The sequence below is a fragment of the Rhinoderma darwinii genome, chromosome 8 (genome assembly GCF_050947455.1).
Source record: "Rhinoderma darwinii isolate aRhiDar2 chromosome 8, aRhiDar2.hap1, whole genome shotgun sequence".
Classification (NCBI taxonomy): Eukaryota; Metazoa; Chordata; class Amphibia; order Anura; family Rhinodermatidae; genus Rhinoderma; species Rhinoderma darwinii.
The window spans coordinates 104,777,329-104,804,210 of record NC_134694.1 but is presented as its reverse complement, the minus strand read 5'-3'; the positions used below and the strand labels follow the sequence as shown (position 1 = coordinate 104,804,210).

At 42.9% G+C, this 26,882-nt stretch overlaps 1 protein-coding gene across 1 annotated transcript in view; it reads left to right on the top strand.

Annotated features, from left to right (window-relative positions):
• NUMBL (NUMB like endocytic adaptor protein) overlaps positions 1-26,882 on the top strand; it is a 55,565-nt gene that overhangs the window by 11,661 nt on the left and 17,022 nt on the right. The window contains exon 2 of the mRNA XM_075836103.1: positions 21,099-21,242. The gene's annotated coding sequence lies outside the window, so the exon portion shown is untranslated. The remainder of the gene's footprint in view (positions 1-21,098; positions 21,243-26,882) is intronic.

Below are 26,882 nucleotides of genomic sequence, written 5' to 3'. Positions count from 1 at the left end.
TCCAGGCATACCGATGACCTATTTACAGGATAGGTCATTAGTATATGATCGTTGGGTGTCCGACACCCGGACCCCGCTCAGATCAGCTGTACCGGCTGACTCCAGGCACCGGCAGTTATGTAGTGTTCACTGCCTGAAGTAGGTGGTGCTGTACACTGCATAGCGGCCATGCTTCAGAACTGCCACTCTGCTCCTATTCACTTGACTAGGAGCAGAACTGCAGTACTGCAGCACGACCGCTATACTGTGCAAAGTCCGCTCCATACGCTGCAGGGGGGGGGGCAGCATTGTGTTACAGCTGACATCTTGCTTTAAGGGCCAGGATTGGTGATGACTCTCATCCCGGGTGTAAGACCACTTATATGCCGTAATCCATAGCGGCCGCAGCATCCAAGCTGTTTGCAAAAGAAGAAGGGTCACTTGTCTACTCTACGCCATTCTTCGGAAGGTTGTCGGTTACGGTAAAAATGACAATATACTGCAATACATACACGTACAAATATTGCAGTGTCTTGCTGTTTTTCAGTCACCTTAGCGCTCCCAAAAATTTACTAGAAAGTGATCAAAAGTCGTATGTACCAAGAATTGGTGCCAATAAAAACTACAGGTCGCCTCGCAAAATATAAGCCCTCACACTGCTCCATAGATGATAAAATAAAACAAATAGTTTTTCTTCATAAAAGTAGTAAAAGATAAATTTGGTATCGCCGTAATAGTATTTACTCGCAGAGTAAAAATTAAGTTGTTGTTTTTACCGCACGGTGAAAGACTTAAAAACTTAACCCAAAAATAATGGAGGAATAGCAGGTTGTGTTATCCAATTCCACCCCCCACATTTTTTTTTCAGTTTCATAGTACAGTACTTTAAATGGTGCAAAAAAAGAACAAATGCAAAAAATACGCCTTCACACTGAAAAATAAAAAAATTATGGCCTGGAGAAACGAAAACGGAAAAAGCTAAAAATGGCCTGGTCATTATGAAGAAAAGCATTACAAGTCAACCTGTAACCCAACCCCGTGTTCTATTGATCCACAGTCATGGAAACCTGCGACGTTCACAAAATCTATTCTAGAAAGGAGGAGGATGGAAAATGGAACCTTCCGTTTACAGTAACTGAATCTATTGATTGATCGCCTTCCTTGTGATACAGATGTTTTGTTCATACGTGTTACTTACATGTTCGGCTCTTGTCAGGTTTTTCCAATGGAAAGATGTGTAATATGGTGGGGATGACACTAAGGATTAGACATACAAGGTTATGAATATCTGGCGGTTGTTTTTAGCTGAATGAAACCAGTGTATACTGGAATCCTGTAACTGTAAACTGGTATTTCTGTTAACACTTTCGAAATAAAAAATTTCCACCGCATTCGAGATCCTCATCATGATAACCATTAAAGAACATTCCTGTCTCATTATCTTGTTTCCATGCAACTGCTTGTTTTCAGCCTGGATGGCACAGTGCCTCAGTGGTTGGCACTTCTGACTTGTATCACTCAGGCCATTGGTTAAGACATACCTCCCAACCATCCTGGATTTAGCCATTCAGTCCCAGATTCTGGGCGTTATCCCGCTGTCCCGGGCTGCCGGTGGTATGTCTTGGTTTTAACAGTATCTGCGCTCCCTGCTTCACCATTCACTATGTAGTGCACAGACCGGCGTGATGCAGTGACATCATTGTGCCTGTCTGTGCCGAGCCACTCATAGCACAGAGCGCATGAGTAGAGGGATCTCTCCCACTCATAGTGAGAGCAGGGCTAGGTGTGTGTGTGTGTGTGTGTATATATAAATATAATATATATATTTTTTATTTATTAGGCACTATACTGTATGTTGGCAGCTAGGGGCATTATATTGTATGGTTGAAGCTGCGGGGGCATTATAGTGTATGGGGCAGCTGTGGGGGCATTATACTAGATGGGGGCTGCTGTGGGGTATTATACGGTATGATGGAATTATAGTGTATGGGGGCATATGTGTGGGCATTATACTGTATAGAGCATCTATGGGAGCATTATACTGTTTTGGGGTGGCTATGGGGGCATCCTACTATATGGGGGCATCCTACTATATGGGGGCATTATACAATGTGGGGGACACTATGGGGTATTATACTGTTTGGGGGGAAACTATAGGGGCATTATACTGTGGGGCGGCACTATGGGAGCATGATACTGTGTGAGCTGAACTGGGTGTGTATGGGCAGGGAATTGGGTGGGGTTAGAGGCGTGGCACGTGCTTCATCTGTTGTCCCTCTTTGCAATACTTGAAAGTTGGGGGGTATGGTTCAGTTCTAACCAGGGCAACAGCTGCAGAACACATTTGTGGCAGTGTATGTATATATATAATATATATGATTTAGAATACTTTTATGCCAATACATAGTCACTCTTTATCGAGTTTGCACAAGCTTCAGCTCTTGCAACATTTTAGCTGTGGTTTGGAATGAATGCCAAGTGTTGACTGCAGTTATGATTAGTGGTTTGGGTTTTTAATACCAGTCATCTGATACCACATTGTTACGGATTGTTTGGTTCCATCTAATGTTCTGGGTCTTCAGAGTTCAATAATCGACTTATTACCTCTTTGTCAGATGCAGAATTCTGAATGTGCCTTGAAATGAAGGCCAAGTGTTGCCTGAGACTCCAATAAGCTCCTAGGCCTCATAACTGATGCCACAATTATAGTTTGGTGACTGACTAAACTTTTTCTGATGTCCAACAGTTGTCTAAGGCTCTGTTCCATTTTTATACAGAAAGAAACATGATTGATACTAAGGCGAGGTTCATACTGGCGCCATGGCTTCCATTTATAACGTACAATGGATCCTAACGGTGACCAACAGACCGCAGTTGCTTGTAACATGGGCCTAAAAGCTGTATGGCCCTGACCGGGTAGTCGGGATAGAGATCATATGGAGACCAGAAGTAGTGGCGCACACAAAGTCTTTACTCAGGTTGGTGCAGTCACACCCAAGCACAGCAAGACTAACTAAAATAGCATCCGGGACGTTTCTCTCGACGCAAAAACTATTTAGTTGTCGCCAGCGAGCCTACCATCATTTTCCTGTACCTGCCAAAATAAAGTAAACGTTACAATGCAAAGAACGTAGCAATAGAAAACATGTCTTGTGTCTACTGGAAGACCGCTCCTGAGGGAAAACGAATAATGCAGCACATATTTAAAGACACAGTGCATTAAATAAACGTCACCATGTTTGGCAATATACAAATTAACCCCTTAAGGTATGGGAATCCTCCCCACACTCTCTAAGGGCTTATTCAGACGGACGGGTGTGAAATGGGCAGTGAAAAACTGCAGTTTCGACACCCTTGCGGGACCCGTGTTCTCGGATCCCTCATAGACTTGAGTCTATTGAGGAATCCGTGACAACGGACAAAAATAGGACATGTCCTATTTTTTCACGGGCCCTTCACACGTTCCGTGTGAACAGCCCCATAGAAATACATGCAGCCGTGTGATGGCATTTTAAAAGCCCCCAAAAAAAACGACCATCACACAGACTATTTATACTTTCGTCTGAATAATCCCTAAGAGACATGATTAGGTCTGTTAGGGTTCCATGCACACACCCAATTCTTGCCAATAATAATGACGGAGTCCTCAACAGATGCTCCGAACGGCAATGTGAACAGGGCCTAACCAGTAAGATAAAACAAACATGGAATACCGTTTCTTGCCGTTGCATTCATTAGGACCTGTTATGCTTCCCGTTTCGGCCTGTTGGGAACAGGAACCTTGATTGAGTTATTTTACTGTATAGCTTGTATATTTCATACACTGCCAGTATTAAATATCAGCCCTGACTATGCTGGTGTGGACCATAGTGTACTGTGTATGGTATCGTCTTATCTTTCCAGGGACACCTATTGTTTGCCATCTCACCCTTGTTTCCTGTAGTTTTCCCTTCATTAGGCGTGTTCTTAACTCCGGAGCTAAGTGTGTATTGGGTGTATGCGTGGGTTTGTCAGTATTGTTGATAGATTTTGCATGGTACTCCTAGCGTTTTTTTCATTATTTGAAGTTTCACCAAGTCTTCCCTCCAATCCTGCCATAACCCTTCCCTTTTATAACCCCTTTCACCTCACCCCTTGTGATCACTAACTGCACCTCAATTCTGTAGATGTTGGGCACTCTTAGCTCCTCGGTCCCTAAAGGGGTTGCCCAGGATTGCACCAAGCTGTTTTTGGAAGAAAGTGGCCATGTTTTTGGATTACTGGGCAACCCCTTTAATCGTTATTTAGTCCTGGAGCTTAAAGGTCCCTCTGTCTCATATGAGGAGACCGGTACTATATGTGGCATCAGAGTTGTGGTCCCTGTTTGTTTGCATTGGGTCCAGGGGGCTTAAATGTCCCCTCTGTTTGTTCCTACGACTTTCTCTATGCTGAAATTGGTGAAATTACAGATAATTTTTTTTGTGCCATTTCAAAAATTTGTCATGCCTTGAAACCTCTACTATAAAGTATTTTTGAGCAAACAACTGGGTCAATGATTTTATATATTGGAATATGTCGCTGTATACACTGCCCAGGACTTGTTTTCAGAAACGCTTATGATTTTTATGGGATTAATTTTGTTAGATAAGGTTCTCTAGGCGATTACCATATTTTCTGACGTACTTGCTCCATATCTCTGTCACGGATAAGCAGATACTAGAGTCCCTCTGGCTCTTCAGTTCTAGATGAATGTCTACGATTAGGCCGCTCGTCTCTTTTCCATGCATTGTCGCAGTCCTGTTCAGCCCCTTCTCCTCCTCTGCCGGTATATCCTCCTTGCACATGTATTTTCCTTTCATTCATTGACGCTCTTCTCCATTCATACTTTTTCAAGTACGCTTATTACCATATAATTGGGGAGTTTGAATAATGAGCGGGTGAATAAATGAAATCATGAATTACCAAGACGCAAAGAAATTTTTCATATCTCTCACCCGCTGGCTTCTCAGCATGGTCTATTGGAAGTTCTGCAGCTTGACTCTGTGTTTGCCCGTTTATGGTGAACACAATATCGAAATTATTATATAAAATATCAGCTTGTCCTCAAACGCCTTATCACTCGGCCTGTAAGGATGGCAGGACTTGCATTCAGCCCACAAGATGCTACTTGTTACACCGATCGGGCCCTACGATTTTATGGCTCTCCTTATGAAGTCGCAGAAGGAGCTGTTTCAGGAATATTTTTGTCCTTCGAAGTGCTGTTGATGCTGATTGAGAGATTCATCCGTTGCTGCAGATACCGGAAATAATAAACCATTAATATGTCACCGTGGACTTTGCTGTGCACTTCTATAAAAGCTGGAAGAGCGGAGGTAATTATCTGGAAAAAATTCATTTACCTTTCCGAGCCTTCCCATCTGTAAAAACAATTGGTTTCACTGGTCCAAAAATGTTTCCTTTCTCACTTTAAAATAATTTTTCATCAGAGATCACTATCACGTCAATTGTGTTTTTTGTTTTAGGATTTTTTAATTTATTTGTATTTATTTTTTTAGGTTTTAGACTTTTTTTCCCCATGTATACTGGAATATTACATTATGAATGAACATTGGCTTGTTCATTTTAGGCCTAATTTAGACGACACAGGTATACGTCCATGTGACGGCCGTTAAAACAACGGCTGTCATACGGACGCATGTATTTCACTGGGGCTGTTCACACGGACTGTGTGAAGGGTCCGTTGAAAAATAGAACATGTCCTATTTTGTTCCGTTTTCACGGATCCCTCGACAGACTCAAGTCTATGGGAATCCGTGAAAACTAGGCCCGCACGGGGGCAACTCGGACATGAAAAACGGCCGTTTTTCACATCTGAGTTTCCCCACATTCTTGTGAATCTGGCCTTATTGGGAGGACACCTTTAGGTCTTTGCTCATTCACATAGATATTGGCCCAACCAAAAGCTGCTTTGACTGGAGGAAAGGATGGAGGAGCAGACACCTTTAGCGCTTATCTGCTGCGGAGGTGCTGGATCTAAAGAATTTACTTAAAGAGGCTCTGTCACCAGATTTTGCAGCCCCTATCTGCTATTGCAGCAGATCGGCGCTGCAATGTAGATTACAGTAATGTTTTTATTTTTAAAAAACGAGCATTTTTGGCCAAGTTATGACCATTTTCGTATTTATGCAAATGAGGCTTGCAAAAGTACAACTGGGCGTGTTGAAAAGTAAAAGTACAACTGGGCGTGTATTATGTGCGTACATCGGGGCGTTTTTACTACTTTCACTAGCTGGGCTTTCTGATGAGAAGTATCATCCACTTCTCTACACAACGCCCAGCTTCTGGCAGTGCAGATCTGTGACGTCACTCACAGGTCCTGCATCGTGTCGGCACCAGAGGCTACAGTTGATTCTGCAGCAGCATCAGCATTTGCAGGTAAGTAGCTACATCGACTTACCTGCAAACGCCGATGCTGCTGCAGAATCAACTGTAGCCTCTGGTGCCGATGTGTCCTCGCTCATCTGACACGATGCAGGACCTGTGAGTGACGACACAGCGTGATCTCTGGAGAACACGGCTGTGTCTGCACTGCCAGAAGCTGGGCGTTGTGAAGAGAAGTGGATGACACTTCTATACACAACGCCCAGCTAGTAAAAGTAGTAAACACGCCCCGATGTACGCACATAATACACGCCCAGTTGTACTTTTACTTTTCAACACGCCCAGTTGTACTTTTGCAAGCCTCATTTGCATAAATAGGAAAATGCTCATAACTTGGCCAAAAATGCTCGTTTTTTAAAAATAAAAACATTACTGTAATCTACATTGCAGCGCCTATCTGCTGCAATAGCAGATAGGGGTTGCAAAATCTGGTGACAGAGCTTCTTTAAAGAGTCTCTGTCACCAGATTATAAGTGCCCTATCTCCTACATAATCTGATCGGCGCTGTAATGTAGATAACAGCAGTGGTTCTTATTTTGAAAAACTATCATTTTTCAGCCAGTTATGAGGAATTTTAGATTTATGTTAATTAGTTTCTTAATGACCAACTGGGCGTGTTTTTCCTTTTGACCAAGTGGGCGTTGTACAGAGAAGTGTTTGACACTGACCAATCAGCATCATAGACTTCTCATTGTTCCAGCCCAGCATGATCGACAGCACAGTGTGATTGTGCTGTGGATCATGCTGGGCTGGAACAATGAGAAGTGTATGATGCTGATTGGTCAGCGTAATACACTTCTCTCCACAACGTCCACTTGGTAGAAAGTCAAAACACGCCCAGTTGGTCATTAAGAAACTAATTAGCATAAATCTAAAATTGCTTATAACTTGCTAAAAAATGATCGTTTTTCAAAATAAAAACCACTGCTGTTATCTACATTACAGCGCCGATCAGATTATGTAGGAGATAGGACACTTCTAATGTGGTGACAGAGCCTCTTTAATGCTCAAGAGGGTGATTTGTCAGGTAGACCCCCCACCAGCCCCTATCCCATATTCTTTAGATTGTCTGCAGATCCAGCCAATAGTGAATACACATTAGACTAATGTTTATAGGGGTAGCCAGAGTGTCCCTTGATGTCTGCTATTAGGAAAGGGTAGCGGACATGTTGAATTTCAACATGCAAGATTTATTTTTCCTCCCGGAAGATAAGGCACTGCAAACATTATGTGATAGTCGGGGAAAACAAGTCTCTGTCCAATATCTATCGCGTGTGTATACAGAGGTGTAACTTGTTTCTCCTGGACTCCAATACAACATTTGTAACAGGCCGCCTATTATGTGTCATTTATAATACTGGTCGGTTCTTATTCGGTCATAGGATTAGCATGTTGTATGGCGGTCTCATGTAGAATCAGATCCAATGAGACCTAGCCCACTACCCCTTCGCAGGCTCCATTGCAAAATTTTCTGTAGGTTGATGATCCAGAGCACCCTAGGGATTATCAGCTTCTCCCGTTCAATTAAAACCCTTTTATTTTACTTATATTATTATTAAGCGTGAACGTTACATGGCGTTTTTATTGCACTGGTGATGTCCAAGATTTATACATCTGTATACTATTCTCTAGGTGACATCTCGCCAGCGATGACTGGGGGAGGGGACGCATACCGGTAAACCAAACCCTTATGTATAGGACTTGCTATTGTCTTGTTGAGTTCACACATAAGGTCAAATATACAATATAAACTGCTATCTACAGATGAATTTCTTTTCTGCCTATACAACTATTGCTCACTGAAAGCTTCATCCAGGGCACAGAATACTATACAACCATGGAAAGCTTTTTCCAGATCTTCTGCGTCTTCCCCCAACAGGTCTATAATTGAGTTTAATTAAACATTTCCCATCTGAGAGATATTGCACTGCTTATTTTTCTTGCTGTTCACACCAAGGAATCAAAATAGCAATTTCCCCCTGGAGAATACAAAGGGCGAGGAGGAGTTGTAAGATAATTGTTGCATGAATCACATTGTACAGAAGTTCATGATCAGGTTACAAGATCTTAGAAGGAATCTCCTGCTCAGTATCTTCCAGCGTATATAGGCAGGGTGTTATTAGTATATGTCTTTGCACGCTCTGGATATACATGGGAAATAATTGCTCAATATCTTAGTCTCCGTCCCCGTGAATTCCCACTGGATATGAGAAGTTTTTTTCACGGTTGTAATAATGAGCTTTAATATACTGTACGTATTTCTGTTAAAATAGGATATCCATACAAGTGCTAGAGGGACCGAAAAACGGCACTACAGCATTTTATAAGAGGCGCAGGAGTAAAGGGAATGTGGAAGTGATAAGGAGAGGATTCATATTGGATTGCAAGCCAGGCAAAAGGGAATGTATATAAGAGGAGGACAGGCATGCTGAGTGACATCTGACAGCGAAGAATAGGGACGTGCACTGGTTAAAGGGATTGTCCGGGATTATATAAAAAAAAAAGGTCTCCTTGTTTTGTTTTCTTTTGGGGGGGGGGGCTGTGTCCGGTATTGTAGCTCATTCCCATTCAAGTGAACAGAGATTACGTGAAATGGCAAACAAAAGTGGCCTTATTTTCTAATCCCACACGATCAAGTACGACCATGTACTGCACTCCTATTGACTTTTTAAGATCAACGATACATCTATTTGGAGGACTTAAGGGCCTTTTACACCTGCCGATATTCGGCCGGTGCAGCGAGGGGTGATCAACGAGACATCGCTGATCGGCGCTCGCTTGCTCTTGTCACACGGAGCTGTCTGTGGAGACGAGCTGTCGTTACTCCGATCGCTCGTCCCCATATGTTGTTATCAGGTTGGCATCGCGTCTCCCTGTTTACACAGGCAGATGTGCGGCCAACAACAATAATATTTAACTTTTTTAAAACGATACGATCAGCAGATGAACGAGCACAATAATTGCACAGGGCAATTATCGGGAACAAGCATTCTATGAACGCTTGTCTGCCCGATAATCACCCAGTGTAAAAGGGCCTTAAGTTTACTTATGTTCACGCGCACGGTCATATAGCCATCTAAGAATTTTTGCACCCAAGCTCGCAGCAACTCTTTAGAATGTAACAAAAAGTGTAATGCTCCGTATTTGATTATAAATCCAAGTGCGTACCTGGACGCCGGTTCCCGGAAAGCGTAGTAAGTACTTAGATGATGTTTTAAAGACAGTAAAGTAGAGTAGCACTGTGTAGCAGGACATTTTAGGGACAGTAAAGTAGAGTAGCACCGTGTAGCAGGACATTTTAGGGACCGTAAAGTAGAGTAGCACTGTGTAGAAGGACATTTTAGGGACAGTAAAGTAGAGTAGCACAGCGTAGTAGGAACAGACTTCAGTGGCAACATGCAGGAGTTGTACACGGTGCAGGAGTAGTTTGGCAATCAGCAGGAACAATGAATGAATGGGACCGTTATTGAGTTGGCGCAGGTTAACCTGAGGGGCAGTGTAAGGATTCTCCTGTTCTTTACCCTTAACCGCAAGGAGGCATGGACTTTGCCAGTAAGATTCTCAAGTCGCCTTCCCCAGGATAGTCCCCAGTAGGCGGTTGGGCTGCAGATGATCTGTGTGAACGGTTTTGTGTTGAAACAAGTCTGTGTCAGTAACAGGCAGTGTAAAGGATCTGCCAGGCACAGCTTCTGTGTCAACGCCCATAGGTAATCAGTCTGCACCTGCTTCTATGTCTGTGAGACTGACTCCATCTTCCACCACTCAGGATGGCAGGCTTAGGAGTGGGAGAGCCTATCACAGCCTGGCCAGACAGAGCTAGCTCCCGCCCTCTGTCTATTTATACCTGCCTTTTCTGTGTGGTGGAAGATGGAGTCAGTCTCACAGACATAGAAGCAGGTGCAGACTGATTACCTATGGGCGTTGACACAGAAGCTGTGCCCGGCAGATCCTTTACAGGCGGACAACGTCCGAGTCAGGAAAGCGGTCATAAATGGATGTCAGATCAAGCGGAGTCAAGGTGAAAGCTGGTCAAACACCGGGAACAACAGGACAAACACCAGTAAACTCCCCACCATGGGCTAATAACCTAGCACTGCAACACAGGAGTCTGGAGCGGTCCTGGGGGAGTGAGGTCAGGTGCCGATCCTGCAACTGGAGCCACATGGCACAAGCAATGTCATAGTGATTCCACAGCTCCAGACGGGCTGTTATGCTGCCTGCCGAGCAGGGAGAACGTCGCGGGGTAATTTATACTATGTCTCTTAGGATAGGAATTTATGTAAGGCAGTGAACATATTTAATGCAATTCTTCTGTTATGGTTGACCTACTACTTGCCCAATATGTACACATGATCCTTTACAGGTCTATAGTACAGACCTGTAGGGACCCTGTGTACCACAGCATGGTGTCGTCGTGAGGCACTGTATTCTTCCATAACATCAATGCCTATGAATAGTTCCGTAATACATCATGCGTTGGCACAACTTTTTTTTTTTTCCCCCTGTATATGTTCATACAGAATCTGTGTCTCCACATAATATCGGAGGTACAATATGGCCTGATTGCATTCTATAGATTGTTGTTTGTTTGTTTTTTATCCATACCGCACAGATATTTCTTCTCTAAACAAGGTAAAGCAGAAACAACCTTCTATTTGAATATTTTTGGTCCATCAGAGGCAGAAAGAGTGCATTTATAGGTTCTTCTAGGATTATAGCTTCTTCCACCACTAGAGGAAAACCCAAAGATCTACAAGTCTAAAGATGACATACACACATTAAATAACTGTCGGCCGAAAGTTCTCTCCCCTTACTCCCCCATAAACATGCATTCTCGGCCGATATGTTTATGGGAATCTGCCATCGGGGAGAGTCGAGTGGCCTCCATACACATTAGATCCTTGACCGGGCTTTGTGTATGGGTGCGTTAGGAAGCATGCTAATAGTTTGAGCACAGATTGAAGCCTGGACACAAATGATCGTCTATGAAAGTATTGGTAAACAGTGACATTTCTCGGCCAAAATAACAATACATTTTTTCAAAATTTCGAATGCTCAATCATGTTCATCAAGTAGTTGGCTGTAATTGGTAACCATAGCCAACCTTCTTCTATTGCCTGCGGTTGGCTTAATTTTACATCTTAAGATCAGTTAATTTTTTATGGCTATGTTTTATTTATTTTATATCTGAATATATTACCACAAAAGGAATCTTCCCAGACATCATTGAGTCAGAGCAATGTTCTAGGATGTTCCTTGTTCCTCTCGAGCCTGTGTTTCCTACATCCTTGTAGACAGCAGTCGCCTTTGGCATGTGAAAGGTTAACAGACCTGTCTTCATTCCTCTGAGGTTAGACTTCTATATATTTCCCCGTTCCTCTTGCGGAAGGAAATCCTTTTGTTGATGTGAAAATAGAGACCCTCCCTGACGTCTCCCTAGCAGTCTCCGGGGTCCCCACCCTTAAAGACGCTGAATGATGGTGATCCAGGAAGGAAGTTGGGGCTTATTATTTCTGTAGGAAGTTACACTCCCTACACAACATTTTTTAAATCCTCAATAGTATCACTCTGAATGGCACAATGATGTCACAAAAACAATGTATGATCTTTATAAAGTCAACTTGTGCTCTCCTGCATACTGCTGACATAATGGTTGGGGGTTCTCCTATTATATAATGACTTGCGTAGTCCTGAATAGTATATTCTTTGTGGGATTTTTTTTTGCTTTTTGTCCCTTTTCACCTAGATGCCCAGTGAAATTTAGGACCATGATGCGTAGTGGCTAATGCCCAAGTCAAGTTTTGCCTTGGGCGGTCTTCCCTCCAGAATAGGAAAACTCCATGTCCCCTTTAATTCCATGTGAGGGAAGCATAGTCTCCACAATTATGGCCACCAGTCTGTGGCTCCTGGCTGTTACCTTACACTGAAATTTAGGACCAGTGGAACAATTTACATAGCGGACCAGTTACAATAAATGTACTTTTTATATGTCGACCACCTGCAGTTCCTCAGGTGTTCTGAAACAGTGATTCTCAACCTTATTACCATGGGAGAATCCGTAAAAATGTTTGTCACTACCAGGGACTCCTACTTCCCTTCCTACCCCAAAGAGCTTGGTGTAGCGGGTGGTAAAGCATTGTAAAATTCTTGCTCAGTGACATAGTCCAGACAAATTTGTTGACATTAATCTATCCCTACTATAAAAGTGACAGGTCTTACTGCTGCTGTCTTCTGGGGAATCCCTGACCACATTCCAAGGAAACTCAGGGTGCCATGAAAACCCTGCCTTAAATATTTGAGTTTCTGTAGTCGGTGCTGGGTTTCCTGGTTTAGGGATGATGATAACATGTGGTCTCCCAACTGTGTGTCCTTGCAATCACCTGTTTGCTGGGGTGGCACCGCAATGGGTGCATTACAAGGTCCAAAATTATCTTAACATATCCATACAGGGCATTTGACAAGAGGTATCCTAATGTAGACTTGGTGTAGATATGGAGATGAAAAAAGTGAAGTGTCTGTGAAATGTTGCTCTTGTTTATCAAGGAAATTGTGAAATATGGGCTGTAAGAGTGAAAGCCTGTTATGCCCACGCATTTTAGGATTAGGTTTGCCTTTAAACCATGATGTAAAATTACCTGATATGTCCTTCAGTTTAAAAGTGGCCAAACTTTGACTAAACTTTAAAAGTAATTCTGCGTTTGTAGGATGGTGTTTGTGGTGGTATTGGATGTTAATTAAATATGTATTTAGTGACCAGCAGTTGTGTCTAGATAGATTTCTTAGGACTTTGTCAGATAGAAGACTGAACCCTGGCCTTACTCCTGCCAACTGCTGGTGATATGTTAACCCGGGGTGGGGGAGGAAAGTCTAGTAAACAGCTGTCCTGATTTTTTGTGTCTACGTTACTCCCCAGCTGCTTTCCATACCCTCTCCGCTGTCCGAATCCTTTGTCCCATCTCTCTCCAACACCTCCCTCGTCTATGCACAGCTGTTGCCAAGTATGACTTTTCTTGGCCTTAATTAAAACGAGGATACACAATGGAGAGGAAGGGGGGCATCAGTCACGCCTTCCCCGGCAACCACCCTCTGTTGGCTTTGAGGCCTAGTGTGTCCCTGGAAGGCCTATGGCTGCAGTAAATGAGCTTTTAGTTGTTGAAGAGGGGGATGTTTTGGGGAGGAATTACTGTTGTCACAGCATCTGTGTCCTATTCAGACACTCGTGCTGGAACTATTCAAGTGACATAAAAGGAAGGGAGATGGGTATTGTCTATGGCACACGCTGCCTATCCCCCGTCATTCCCTGCTACCCCCCTGTGAGTGAAAGGTCATTTATATTAATTATTTGTGTGGTAGAATTAAGTGACTTGCACTGGCCATCTGTAAGACACCACTCGGCTTGTGTCTTAAATAGTTTTTACTCTCTTATGCTAAATCTCTGTCGTTCTATACAAACACAGCAAAAAGTAATTCCGAACAGTTAAAAATTCTGGAGCTTTCAATAAATGTAGCGTCTGCTGAAATGGTATCGATTGTAAAAATAGAGGCTTACATAATTTCCTTGGTTGAGAACCAGAAAACTCAAAATGCAGTAATGACAAGAGAAGGTGTGTTTAAACGTAAAAAAACGTATAGGCAAAAACAACAAAAAAGTACAAACATTTTGGCCACTAACGGCCCTTAAACTGATTTATAAAAACTTATGAATACTTAAAGACTAATTCAAATACTGTTAACAGCATGTCTTTCAGTAATGAGATTACTAGTTTAATAACATTAAAAAAAAAAAAAAATGAACATTTTGAAAAATAAAATGTAAACATTTTTTGGAATATATTTTCTTATTTTGCACCTCCTTTAACTCGATATAACAACCTTTTAAGGCGGAATTACATGGGAAATTAATCTAAACATGCTAATTGTGGGGCTCCCAGTAGCAAGATTCCACCTTAAGATTCTGTTAAAGGGACCCACTAAACAACATGGGATTTTCCAACTCAGACAACCCTTTTAAAGCCTGATTTATGTGAAGTATGGTCACAGATATTGGACTTCTTTCCTATAATTCACTGGAAATAAATGCCTGACGTATTGTTTTAGCAAGGAACCATGGAACAGCATGTCATCCTCCAGCCATGACAGCATTTATTATTAGGCCCTGTAGGCTTGTGTGTGTTTTTAGAAGAGGGGAGTACAGAACCTTCTCTTTCTTTTTACAGCTTGCATATGAAGTGAATATCTTTCAATGGCAAATAAAAATGAACTGGTACCTGGTTAAATCTTGGTTTGGATGAATTCTGCAGGGTATTAGCAAAACCTGCAAATTATGCTTTAAAAGCTATGAAAGTGCAAAATTTGGGAGGGGTGCAATATTACATGCTCACAAACCCCCAATAAGATAGGTCCTGGCTACACAATAATTGAAATGATATGATGCAAGTCTCTTAAAGGGGTTGTCCACTTTGGATATCTTTTTGCTATAAAGGTCTCCTACTGATCACATGATGTCCCGTTTAGTCCGGCTGTAGGATCATATTGCATTTTGTAATGCTGGCTACCGTACAGGAGAGGGAAGCCTAGGAGATGGAGCAGGACCGCGGGTCATCCTTGCTGCTGTTTAGAAGCTGTATAGGCTAATAAAAGTATATCGAAAAATGATTGTTTTGCAGGCTGTACTATAATTTTATTTTATATATACAAATGGAGCTACGCTTGAATGAAAGTCTTGTAACTTTTTTTTCCTCTTAAGTCGCAGTCCCAAACAAATCAATGTGAAATGTCACGTGACAGTCCAACCTGTCGAATTCAACCTGCCATATCCTTCTTTTCCCTAACATCTGGCGTCTTGTTTGTCGGGACACCCCCATACACAGGAGATGGTCAGCTGGTCTCGCAGAAATCAACGGGTTCGCCCGACATTCAGCTAATCTGTAGTGATCTCTACAGAACAGGAAGTGTCAGTCTATTATTAGGCTCAGTGGCCAGAGGGAAAATTGCAGGATTTCAGGATTACATGGAAATTAAAAGAAAATAAAAAATAAAAAATTCTTAAATGATATGTCTAACATAAAGACTTGATAAAACAATCGATAATTTTCTAGTGACACGTTGCATTTAAATGTTCACGTTGCTTTCTATTATCTGTTCATGTCATAATTCATAGAATATATGTAGTCCTATATGTCAGTAAAACAATGTCCGATTTTTTTAATTTATTTTTTTGTTATGATCTGAATGTATATACGTTACCTTAATGATCGACCTATGTCTACAACTGAACTATTGATCGATGTGACAATTTTTCACTATGTCTAAATGTGACCGTAGTTTTTTCCTTGTCATGCAACTTCCAAAACCCTGTCCTGACCTCGACCTTTAGAACCCTGGGGGCTTTATGGTTACAATTAAGCTTGAAGCTTCAGAACCCTGTGCTACAATTTGACCCTGACCGCCCCAACCAGGCCTTATTCCCTCTGCACAGACCTGAATATGACGGATAATTCATCTTCCAGCGCCACCTGTCTCGCTCCCATGTGCCCATTTCTGTCCGCTGTCTTCAGATGTCACCTGATTCCCCCCCCCCCCCAATGCTCCCAATGAAGGAGATCCTCAGACAGCGGTAGCAGAAAATCAGTCACCTCTGCACCGCTATCTCCACCATTCTTAATCCCGTCACAATCTGGTAACCTGGCAACTATTTCCAAGGAGACCGTGTTCCCAGGATATGTGGGAAGTAGGATCTCACTGACAGCTGAGGCCTGTGATCAGTCATCATTGCTGTATATAAAAAGTGAGTATTTATCTTTAATGTCGTCCTGAGGTCAGGGTAACGTATTGGATGTATATATGATATTGAAGTGAATTTAACAGATTTCTATGGGTGCATCATGTCTCTAGTCTATGCTGCAGTAGGAGCCTGTAGTTTCCTCTGTGTATCACCCTATGGGTAGAATTCTTTACCCCTCATTGTTATACTGCCCCCTGTAGCCCTGTCTATGAACAATCACATGTCACTGCTAGGGTTGTCTGAAAATATTCACGGCCAGCAGAAAATATACCAGATTTCTAGTGTGAAAGTTGAGGCTATGTCTATTGTTAGGAATTTGGGGTAACACCAGATTGCCGTGTCCCTTAGAACCTCAAAATAATCAATGCAACTCTTCTATGGGAATTTTCAGCAGCATTTACTTTATTTCTGGTTGCCAGTGACAGTTTACTGACAGCTGGTTACTGCCTTGAATAAGGCCTGCACATGTATCTTCTTAAATACTCTGCACTGCTGTAAATATGTATCATGATCTGCCCCAAGCTGAATAGTCAGCTGATTATGGATGTCGGATATGGAGGTTTCTATGAATAAGGGGACTTAAAAGAGGTAGTATAAAAATCTGCATTTATTTTTTTTTCAGAAACAGCGCCACCTTTGTACCAGGTTGTGTCTGGTATTGCAGTTCAGCCTCAATCCAATACCATAGAAAATCTATGGACAAAATAAGTGCTGTTTCTGGAGAAAAAAAGCAGCACCGGCCTTGAAATAGTTTTTTGTAGATTATTTTTGGAGGAAGAAACCTACCGAGCTGTGTCCATATTATCTTGTACTGTGCTCGGGATGTAATATTCTCCTTAATTAGATGGTTCTACAGCGAGTTACTTATCAGAACCTCCCCAGGTGCCATTCACAGTAGATGAGACAATTTCAGCCTGTCTATGGCATTGCTCCCTTTGGCAGACTCTGAATGTGGCATAAAAGCTCCAAAATAAGAGCGATTTGGAGCCGTTGCTAATCCCAGCAGTACTGCGGTCACTGTGCCAGGTTTTGTCGCGGGCTAGGGGTGATTTGGGGAATAGTGAAAGGTATCGGGACTAGCACATGTGCCATAGTTTGGATCCTGAAATCAATACTATAATGCAGGCAGAACTGTATGGATGTGCCAGCTCCAATACAAAGGGGTTGTCCAGTTTAGAAAACCCTTTTTCATTCATCCTATTAGGGGATTCTCAGTTAATAGGGGTATGGGGGTGTTCTCTGTTTGGGTACCCCATCTTGTGGAGAGCGGTTACAAAGAGTGTGGGAGCACCTTCCCTGTCCAGCCCATTGATTTAAATGAGAACCGTGTAATACTTAATTTCCCCTGTGACGGCGCTGCAGAAAAATAGAACACTTACTGCAAGATTTTCTCACAGAGTACAGCTGATCGCTGGCAGTCCCAGCCTGGCAAAAGGATATCCGGTATAATAATATCCACTTATATATATAACATAAAGGAAATAACTTCATGCTTCAGTGTCCTTTGTGAGATCACCTGGAGTGTAGACCTTTGCGCTTTATGCAAAATCACAGATATTACATCATGATCTATTATTATTATTACACCTTGTTGTAAGTTTATGCTACTTTATTTTCTGTTCATTTTGAGGTGACAACCTTTTTCATGACATAGAATGAGAGCTTGTCACAGCCTTTCTCTGTTATCAGTCTCATTGAACAGTTGTATAAATTTCCTTACATTATGATCGGTTCCCTAATAAACTTACTTAGAGCGGTCGTCTGGTTTGGTCCACAATTCCAAGAACCCTGTTACGGAGTTCATAGAGGGGCACCCCCCATTCTGGACCATCATCATAGCAAAGAGCAGCTGTAGCGCAGGACGACCTAACAGGTCTTTGCATTACAGGAGCAGCCCATTTGTTTCAATAGAGAAAGTGTAATGCTTAATTTATCCTGTGGTGGCTCTGCAGGGAAATTGACCACATGTTGCTGGGTTTCCCCAAGAAAAACAGCTGATCATTGGTCGTCCCAACATTCGGATTATTTACACTCTTAGGGTATGTTCACATGGCTTATTTACGGACGTAATTCAGGCGTTTTACGCCTCGATTTACGTCCGAAAATGCGGCTCGATCGCGTTGGCAAACATCTGCCCATTCATTAGAATGGGTCTTACGATGTTCTGTGCAGACGGTCCGCGTCAAAGAAGTGCCTGTCACTTCTTCAGACGTAAATGGAGCCGTTTTCCATGGACTCCATGGAAAACCAGCTCCATTTAACGTCCGTAATTGACGCAGCAAAAAGTGCCTCAACATGCCATTACGGCTGGAATTACGGTGCTGTTTTCTCCTGAAAACAGCCTCGTAATTTCAGCCGTTACGGACGCTGCCGTGTGAACATACCCTTAAAGTGCAAAGTACAGGAGTTATATGAGAGAATTGCTGGTGCCTAATTGCTAAATTGCTTTCTGAGTGGACAGGCTCTTTCTGGTGTGATGTGCAAATTGTGATGTAAGCTGTGAGCTAATCCGATGCCCCCCTATGTTGTTTTGCTGAAACACTGAGTGAGAAATTGCAGCTACAGCTCCCCCCTCCCCCTCTAAGGCCGGGTTCCAAGAGGGCGGATACACAGCGTGTCCGACCTGGAACCCGCAGTACATTCCGTCTGAAAAATCGCACCATATTGTGGTGCGGTTTTTCGAACAGAATATCACCTGCGGAAGAAAGCTGTTCATACTTACCCCCTCCCTCCTCTGACGTCCGCTCTGGCCTCCCTGGATGACGTTGCAGGCATGTGACGCTTCAGCCTGTGATTGGCTGCAGCAGTCACATGGAATGCAACGTCATCCCAGGAGGCCGGACTACAGGAAGAAGACGTGCTGGGTAAGTATGAATTATTTTCATTTTTTTTCCGTCGTTGCGATTTTTGTGGCGTAATTGCTGAGAATACGCCACAAAAGTCGCAACACTTGGCCTTCTATTGCGGGTTTCCACAACAGAAAATCAACAAGAACGCAGCATAAATTGGCATGCTGCAGATTTAAATTCCGCCCCTAAGGTCAATTTATTAACGTTTACGCTGCGTTTTTTTTCCCTCAGTGTGGGAAGGAGATTTTCTAAATCTCATTACTTTGCTGCTTCTGTAAATGCCGCGGAATTTCCACACAGAATTCCGTTGTGGAAATAATGCAGCGTTTATGCTACGTGGGAACCCGGCCTCATATTTTACTGTTTCACATTAGACTGATTTTTTTGGAGACTGAGGAGGTTTCTAAACATTTACAGAGAGCCTGCAGGCAGGGAAAAAGGGACTACCCGCTGCTGGTAAGGTGAGGATGATGATTCTTTTAGGGCATTGCATAGAAAGACATTTCCCTAATACAGATTCATTATACTTTATTTGTGCAGAACATTTAGTGTGTTAGTAAAATTCCTTTTTATGCAGTTGCCTTAAATTATTTTTACTATGGCCTCCCTTTACTAGCTGTTATGCTTCTTCATCTGTTTATAGGATCATTTCTTGAATTTTCTATTTCAGCCATTATAGCTCCTGTAGAGATTTTACCAAAATTTCCAGACTCCTGAATGGCAAGGGTGTTTGGACATGCAGCGATATTGGGGTGGAGGCTGTGTTACTGCATAACGATGTAGATTTGACTTTCAGGAATCTGGTAAAGCTGAATGATAACCCTCATCGGAGACATAATGGCGGCCATCAGTGATTGTACATAGTTAAATTTTGTAAAATCGGTGAATAGAAGACGACAAAGAGCAGCGATCCGGAGAGTTTTGCTGCAGACCCACGCTTCGGTGATGTCCGGCCAGCATAAAAATAACTTGAGAAGCAAACTAGCAGGGGGGGCAAGCACGCAGCCACTTTTCTTGTTCCTAAGGAGACTATAAATATATTTTAATGCTAAGAATTCGCATAGTATCAGCACTTAGAATCCTGGCATAAGAATGTGAATTACAAATCCAAAGAGCAATCAAACATTAATAGCAAAATCGATCGTGTTCGGTGTGTCTGTCCCTAAATTGATAAAGGAAGAACATTTCATACGGAAACATGAAATAATCCAACATTAACCCCTTAATGACCAGGCCTATTTTGGTTTTCCAGTTAGAAGAAATTGATGGCCTATCCTCATGTAAATATAATGTATTAATTAACTTTTTTGGGGGGGAGGGAATTGAAAAAAACAGCTATTCCAGCATTATTTTTAGTGTTCATTATGCCAAATAAATAACATGTTACTGTACCTTTATTCTATGGGTCGGTACGATTACGGCCATACCACATATGTAGGGGGACAGGAAGCTGCAACGGTAGTCAGATTTTGGAAACTATGGAGTGCCTTCCAGGGTTGGTGTCACTGCCCGGCAAACCCAGGCAGATGTCTGAACCCACTGGACTTGGGATAGCCATGAGAATCTGGGTAAACGCTCTATTCTTGTCAAACTGAGGGTGGGGTAAATAGGGAGCCCACTATGGCTCACCCAAGGGCTTACAAACTACTGGATCTTTGCCCTGGTGCTGTAGTCTGGTCACCCAACATATCACAGACTCTTGCCTACTCTGTCCTCCCATCTCCCCATTTTCCCTCTTTTGTCAATCTTGTGGACGTTCCTTCCATGGTCAGGACTCGGGGACCTCTGTACCAATTTGAATTACGGAGGAAGTGACGCCCACAAACACCCTGGGAGATAACAATGCAAAGTTCTCCTCTTTTTTAATATATATATAGTTTCAGTAGCGCACAGCTCGACAAGAAATGCTGGAAATATTCTTTGAAAAGCAAGGCAGCAGAAAAAATTCTGTTTAGATTTTAAAAATAGATTTGATGAATCGTGTTCAGAGCGTTTATCTTGGAAAACAATATGAGTTCTTGATTTTGGAATATATTTATTAAATTGCATTCTTCTTTTTTTTTCAGGTCTTATTATCTCACATCCTTTTTACGGTTACCTCTGGCAAACATTTTGCTGGCTGTTCTCTCCGCACTTTCAGGAGGGATCAGGAGGAGAATTTTAACTATTGGATGCCCACATCAGACCACCCTGCCGCTCCCACCAGCACTGTAAGTAGAGCCAACCTTAAAGTCAATGTCCTCCGTTAAACACTGTGTAGTTTTTAGCTCCAGCATTCTCTGCTGATTAATTTCTTGGTATATCCAAATCTTTAAAATTCTGTCTGCCTGCAGTCACCACTAGAGGGAGCCTAGGAGCTTATATAAACAGTATGCAGTAAGCTCGTGGTGACTAAGAGTAGCCACAGATACCCCCCCAGGATGCCCTTCACAGATCCCCCCAGAGCTCAGCCCACATTTGCCTCTTACGTTTGGTTTCTTCATTGTATCCTATGTAGGGCCACCTTGTGACATGTTGTGTAATGCTGACATCACACATGACATCGTCGGGAGCCCGATGCAGTTGCACCACTTTCCTTAGGGATAAAGTGGCTCTGAATCCAAATTTTTATGCTTCTTTTTGAAAACAAAATATAAAAAGACCAATGAATTAATTATTTACAATGGGCATAGCCTATTGCTAATAGATGCCATAGTGAGAGTTGGAAACACATCCAGACAACCCGTGCCAGCGCTCCAATGGCAGAATAGGATTTAAAGGGTTAATTTCTGATAATAGGATTAATACACCCCTGTACTTTATATGGCAGGCTGTAGGTTTGGGATAGACGCTCTGTATAGAGGGGACAGTATTCTGCAGCTGAATGAAGTGAATGCCCAGCAGGGATGAAGGGATTCTCTGTAATTAGCCATTTTGTTCCCACCATGTATAGACATGTATTTGTACGGTTTTGTCTCCAGTATTTTCTATGTGACTACCATACAACAGATGTGTAGACTATATTGTTTCATCCATGCTACAAGGCATATAAGGTGCCAGCGCCGTACAATTGGCGATGCGTCTCATTCAAGACACTGGACGGGGGCAGATGCCAGCTCTCTACAGAGCTGTATGGATGATGTGTTTGGGGGTCTGAGCTTGTAGCAGGGGGCTAATGGTTTTTTCCACAATGTCTTCTATAGAATTCTGTCCTACAAAGCCAATACCCATAGAACGTCCTTTTTTTTTTTGGCCAATCCACAGCTAATTAGCGGCTCCCTAGACAAAACCATCTTATAAAATAGGGATCTGTTTGACTTGTCTGGCTTTGTTTCCCCAGCTCCCCTTTTTTCCTAAGCAGTGGGGGTCGGTTATAGGAGAAAGGCCCCCAAATACGAGGCCACACACATCACTGCATCTACAGTCTAAGGGGTTTACTTGTAAAGCTTACTCGCCGTATAAATAAAAGTTCTGCAGCTTTCTTATAAACTTCGTTTCAATTCCTCACCATTTTCAAGATCTATGTTTACTGTCAGTGAATGGAATTTTTTTTGATGCCGAAGCTCCATTAGTCTTGTGGTATAACCAGACAAACAGAGAATAATGAGACACGGGGTCTTTCAGTTCCACTATTCAGGTAAGGGGAATCCTAAAACATGAAGCCAATCCTGTCATTCCCACTGTAAGGGAACACGTTCACAGGGCTTCTTCCTCGCGCCTGACAGTGAAGGAGGATGGAACAGGCCAGTGTGTTCTGCTTTACTATGAGGCTAGCACTATAGGGTCAGTAACCACAGCAGATTTTGCGTGGTGGGTCCCGCCGCAAAATCCACCACGGAATTATTCCTGCCGTCGGCAGGAAGATTCCTCCTCCCAATGACTTCAATGGGAGGTTCGGGGGAATCCGCCTGTAGATCAAACAGGTCTAGATCCCGCTAGCTGATTTTTTTTCATGATTTGGAGGCTGAATTTTGTGCGGAGACTCGTGTTTGGAACTGGGGGACAGTGTGTTTAGTGTTGGGGGCACTGTGGCTGCTGTTACAGGAAACTCTGTGTTCGGTGCTGGGAACACTGTGGCTGCTACTGGAGACTGCTTGGTGCTGGGGTCACTGTGGCTGCTGCTAATAAAGACACTGTATTTGCTGGGGGCACTGTGGTTGGTACTGGGGTCACTGTGGCTGTTGCTGGTGGTACAGTGGCTGTTAATAGGGGCACTGTGGCTGGTACTGGGGACACTGTGGCTTGTACTGGGGGCACTGTGGTTTGTAGTGGGTGCACTGTGGCTGGTAGTGGTGGTACTGTGGCTGGTACTAGCGGCACTGTGGCTGGAAGTGGTGGTACTGTGGCTGGTACTGGCGGCACTGTGGCTGGTACTGGGGACACTATGGCTTGTACTAGGGGCACTGTGGCTGGTAGTGGTGGTACTGTGGCTGTTACTAGGGGCACTGTGGCTGTTACTGGGAGTACTGTGGCTGGTACTGGCGGCACTGTGGCTGGTACTGGGGGCACTGTGGCTGTCATTATCAGCACTCTACATTTCTCTATGAAGGCTGAGTCTCTATAGTAGTTAAACTGGTGACGCCCATGAAAGAAAATGCTTGAGGAGACCTGGTATGACCAGAGCATAACTAGAGGGATCAAGACGTATGCCACAAATCCTGTAGACGTGACGTGAGGTTTATAACACATAGGACCTGACCTTATAAGAACGTGTTTATTATAAGGTCGGGTCCTATCACAGCAAGAATGACATTTAGGAAGATGGCTCAAATGAATCTGGACTTTTCCCGGACACATTGCCTGCCGTGGTATGTTGCCCGTCGCAGTGCCTTTAGTTTACTTTTTTAGATATAGAGGAACATTTCCCAATGGGCTTTTTGAAAAATGTTTCCGAAAATAGATCTCACGGCCTGAGCCCCTCCCACAATAGGGTCACATTAAGACAGATCTGACACTGCAGCCCGAGAGTCTATAGTGATCAAGTCAGTTCTGCAAAATGTTTATACAGAAGACAAAAGTTTTCCAAATGTCTCCTGTATCCAGGGCAATGTCTCTCCCATCAATGGCATGTGACTCCGAACTCCACAGGGTTATAACCTCATCTCCACACAGTGCGGAGAATTGTACCAACTTTTTCCTTTCCCTGCCTCCTTCCTCACCAGTCTTCGCTCTCACAGATCCTCTCATTTAACCCTTACAGCCACAAAAGAGTTAAAAATCTAAATAATATGGCAGCTGATTTTTCAAAACTAAATATTTATTGTGTCGGTCGGTAACAAATCTCAAGTCGCACTTGACTGAAATTTTCATTGCAACGTTCCTAGTCCTGCGTTCAGTGGGTGCAGAAATTTATAAGTAGTTTAGAAAACGCTGCTGGAAACTATGAACGATAGTCAGTACGCAAAATGGCGGCTTCCTTTATGGGTGTACTTTTAAGGGAATCGGTCACCAGGACCGGCTCCCATTAGATTAGTGTGTCATATTATGTCAAGACTGAACTAGCGGGCACAATTGCACCCAATCAATGGATCCTGAAATGATTGTCTGAGATTAGAAAAAAGGGTCGGCTTTTTTTTCCCCCTAGAAACAGCACCACTCTTGTCCACAGGCTGTATCGAGTATTGCAGCTCATTCTCAGGCCCCATGCACACGACCGTAGTCTTTATCCGTAATTACGGATAATCTGCGGACCCATTCATTTCTATAGACCACGGACACCTTGCCGTGTATTTATGGATGTGTGTCCGGGCCGTAGGAATGATCTGCAAAATAATGAGGATGTCCTATTTTAGTGCATCCATAGCCGTCCGTAACTATGGAAGCGTTGCTATGCGACGGCAGGGGATTCCTCAACAAAATGGCACCTGAGCGATCATGTGGCCTTTTCAAGGGATTGGCACATGTTGGTGACATCATTTGTAAGCTCCTCTTCTTCTTTTTGTGGTTCCGTGAATACGGATGCACTATGGACTGTATTTGCAGACATTGTGCCAGATATGCGGATGACTTGCTGGTGACTACGGATCTGTATTTACGGACAGTAAAAAACACTACGGTAGTGTGCATGAGGCCTTGGGCCCCATGCACACGACCAGAGTGTTTTTTACTGTAATTACGGATTAAATTGCGTACCCATTCATTTCTATAGGCCATGGACACCTTTTCGTATATTTACAGATGTGTCCATGCCGTAGAAATGATCCTCAAAATATAGAACATGTCCCATTCTTGTCCGTAATTGCGGCATGAACTCGACCCATGGGTGCTTCCGAATTTGCAGACGGCTACGGATGTGTATCCGTAGACGTCGGATCCGTATTTGCATACAGTAAAAACCTGCATGAGGCCTTATTGAGATAAATCGGGATACCTACAATACCAGACGCAGCCCATGAACAAGAGTGGCGCTATTTCTGGAAAAAAAGCAGACCCATATATTTTTTTTAATCCTGAACAATCCCTTTAATATTTTCAGTATATTTGTGACTTTTTAGAAACCCCCAAAACATAGGTAGAACATGACCCCCACCTATCAGCTGTTTCATAGTGAGCAGGAAATAAGTGCCCGCTTACTTGGGGTTTTTCAGGTTATGGACAAACACGGCGCATTTAACGGCTCAACGTTAAATCCTCGCCGCTGTCCTTTCCCTGTTTCCCTCAGCAGATTAAGTGTAGCCGAGTGTCTCTCTGTATGTGACACAGAACGCAGGCCTCTAATCGCTGATCTGTAAATCACCCCGTGCCCTGGGAGGGGTCTCCCTTTATTTATTTTGCTCTTTTATTATGTGATCTCTTCCATTCTGGATCCGCCAGTTTCCGGGTAAATGTCTTCCTCAACATATGTTTTCAATCTCGCCTAACATATGTCTGGAAGGGCGGGGGGACCAGGGAATTCTGGGAATTATTAACACTGTGCTATGTTGATATATTTGAATTATCACGATACGATTACTATCTCTAGAGTACAGAAAATTCATAAGTAACCGTGAGCGTTATCATCTTCTCTCATATTATCACCCAGCTTTCCCAGACCCCTGAATGGCAAATCTGGCTAGTACAATGCCTGCTATGCTGCTACAAACTAGCTCATTAGATCTGCTATTCAGGAACCTGGGAAAGCTTGGTGAAAAATAATATGGCCAACATTACCACTCTGACTGTTTTTTTACACCCAGTTTTTCCAGACTCCTGAATGGCAAATCTGCCTAATGTAATGGACACATTGGTTCTCACCGGCTATATATGTCATTTATAGTGCTGCTGCCTGTTCTGCTATTTTGGGTGTCAGAGTCAAGGGGCGCCTGCAGCCTCGGCACCCGCTATCTCAAAGAGTGCAGTGGCCACCCCAACCACTGGTATTAAAGGGGTATTCCAATCTTATTCTCCTTCCAGCATACTTTTTATATCAGTTACTCATGGTTTTCAAGAACTCTGCTTGCTGTCATTAAGTAGGAACATTCATTGTCTACTGCCAGTGAATAAAAGTCATGGTCAAGTGATGGACACAGGTGCAGGACTGATTACAGTGAATATATATATATATATATATATATATATATATATATATATATATACACACACACTACCGTTCAAAAGTTTGGGGTCACCCAGACAATTTTGTGTTTTCCATGAAAACTCACACTTTTATATTTATCAAATGAATTGCAAAATGACTAGAAAATATAGTCAAGACATTGACAAGGTTAGAAATAATGATTTTTATTTGAAATAATAATTTTCTCCTTCAAACTTTGCTTTCGTCAAAGAATGCACCATTTGCAGCAATTCCAGCATTGCAGACCTTTGGCATTCTAGCTGTTAATTTGCTGAGGTAATTGGGAGAAATTTCACCCCATGCTTCCAGAAGCCCC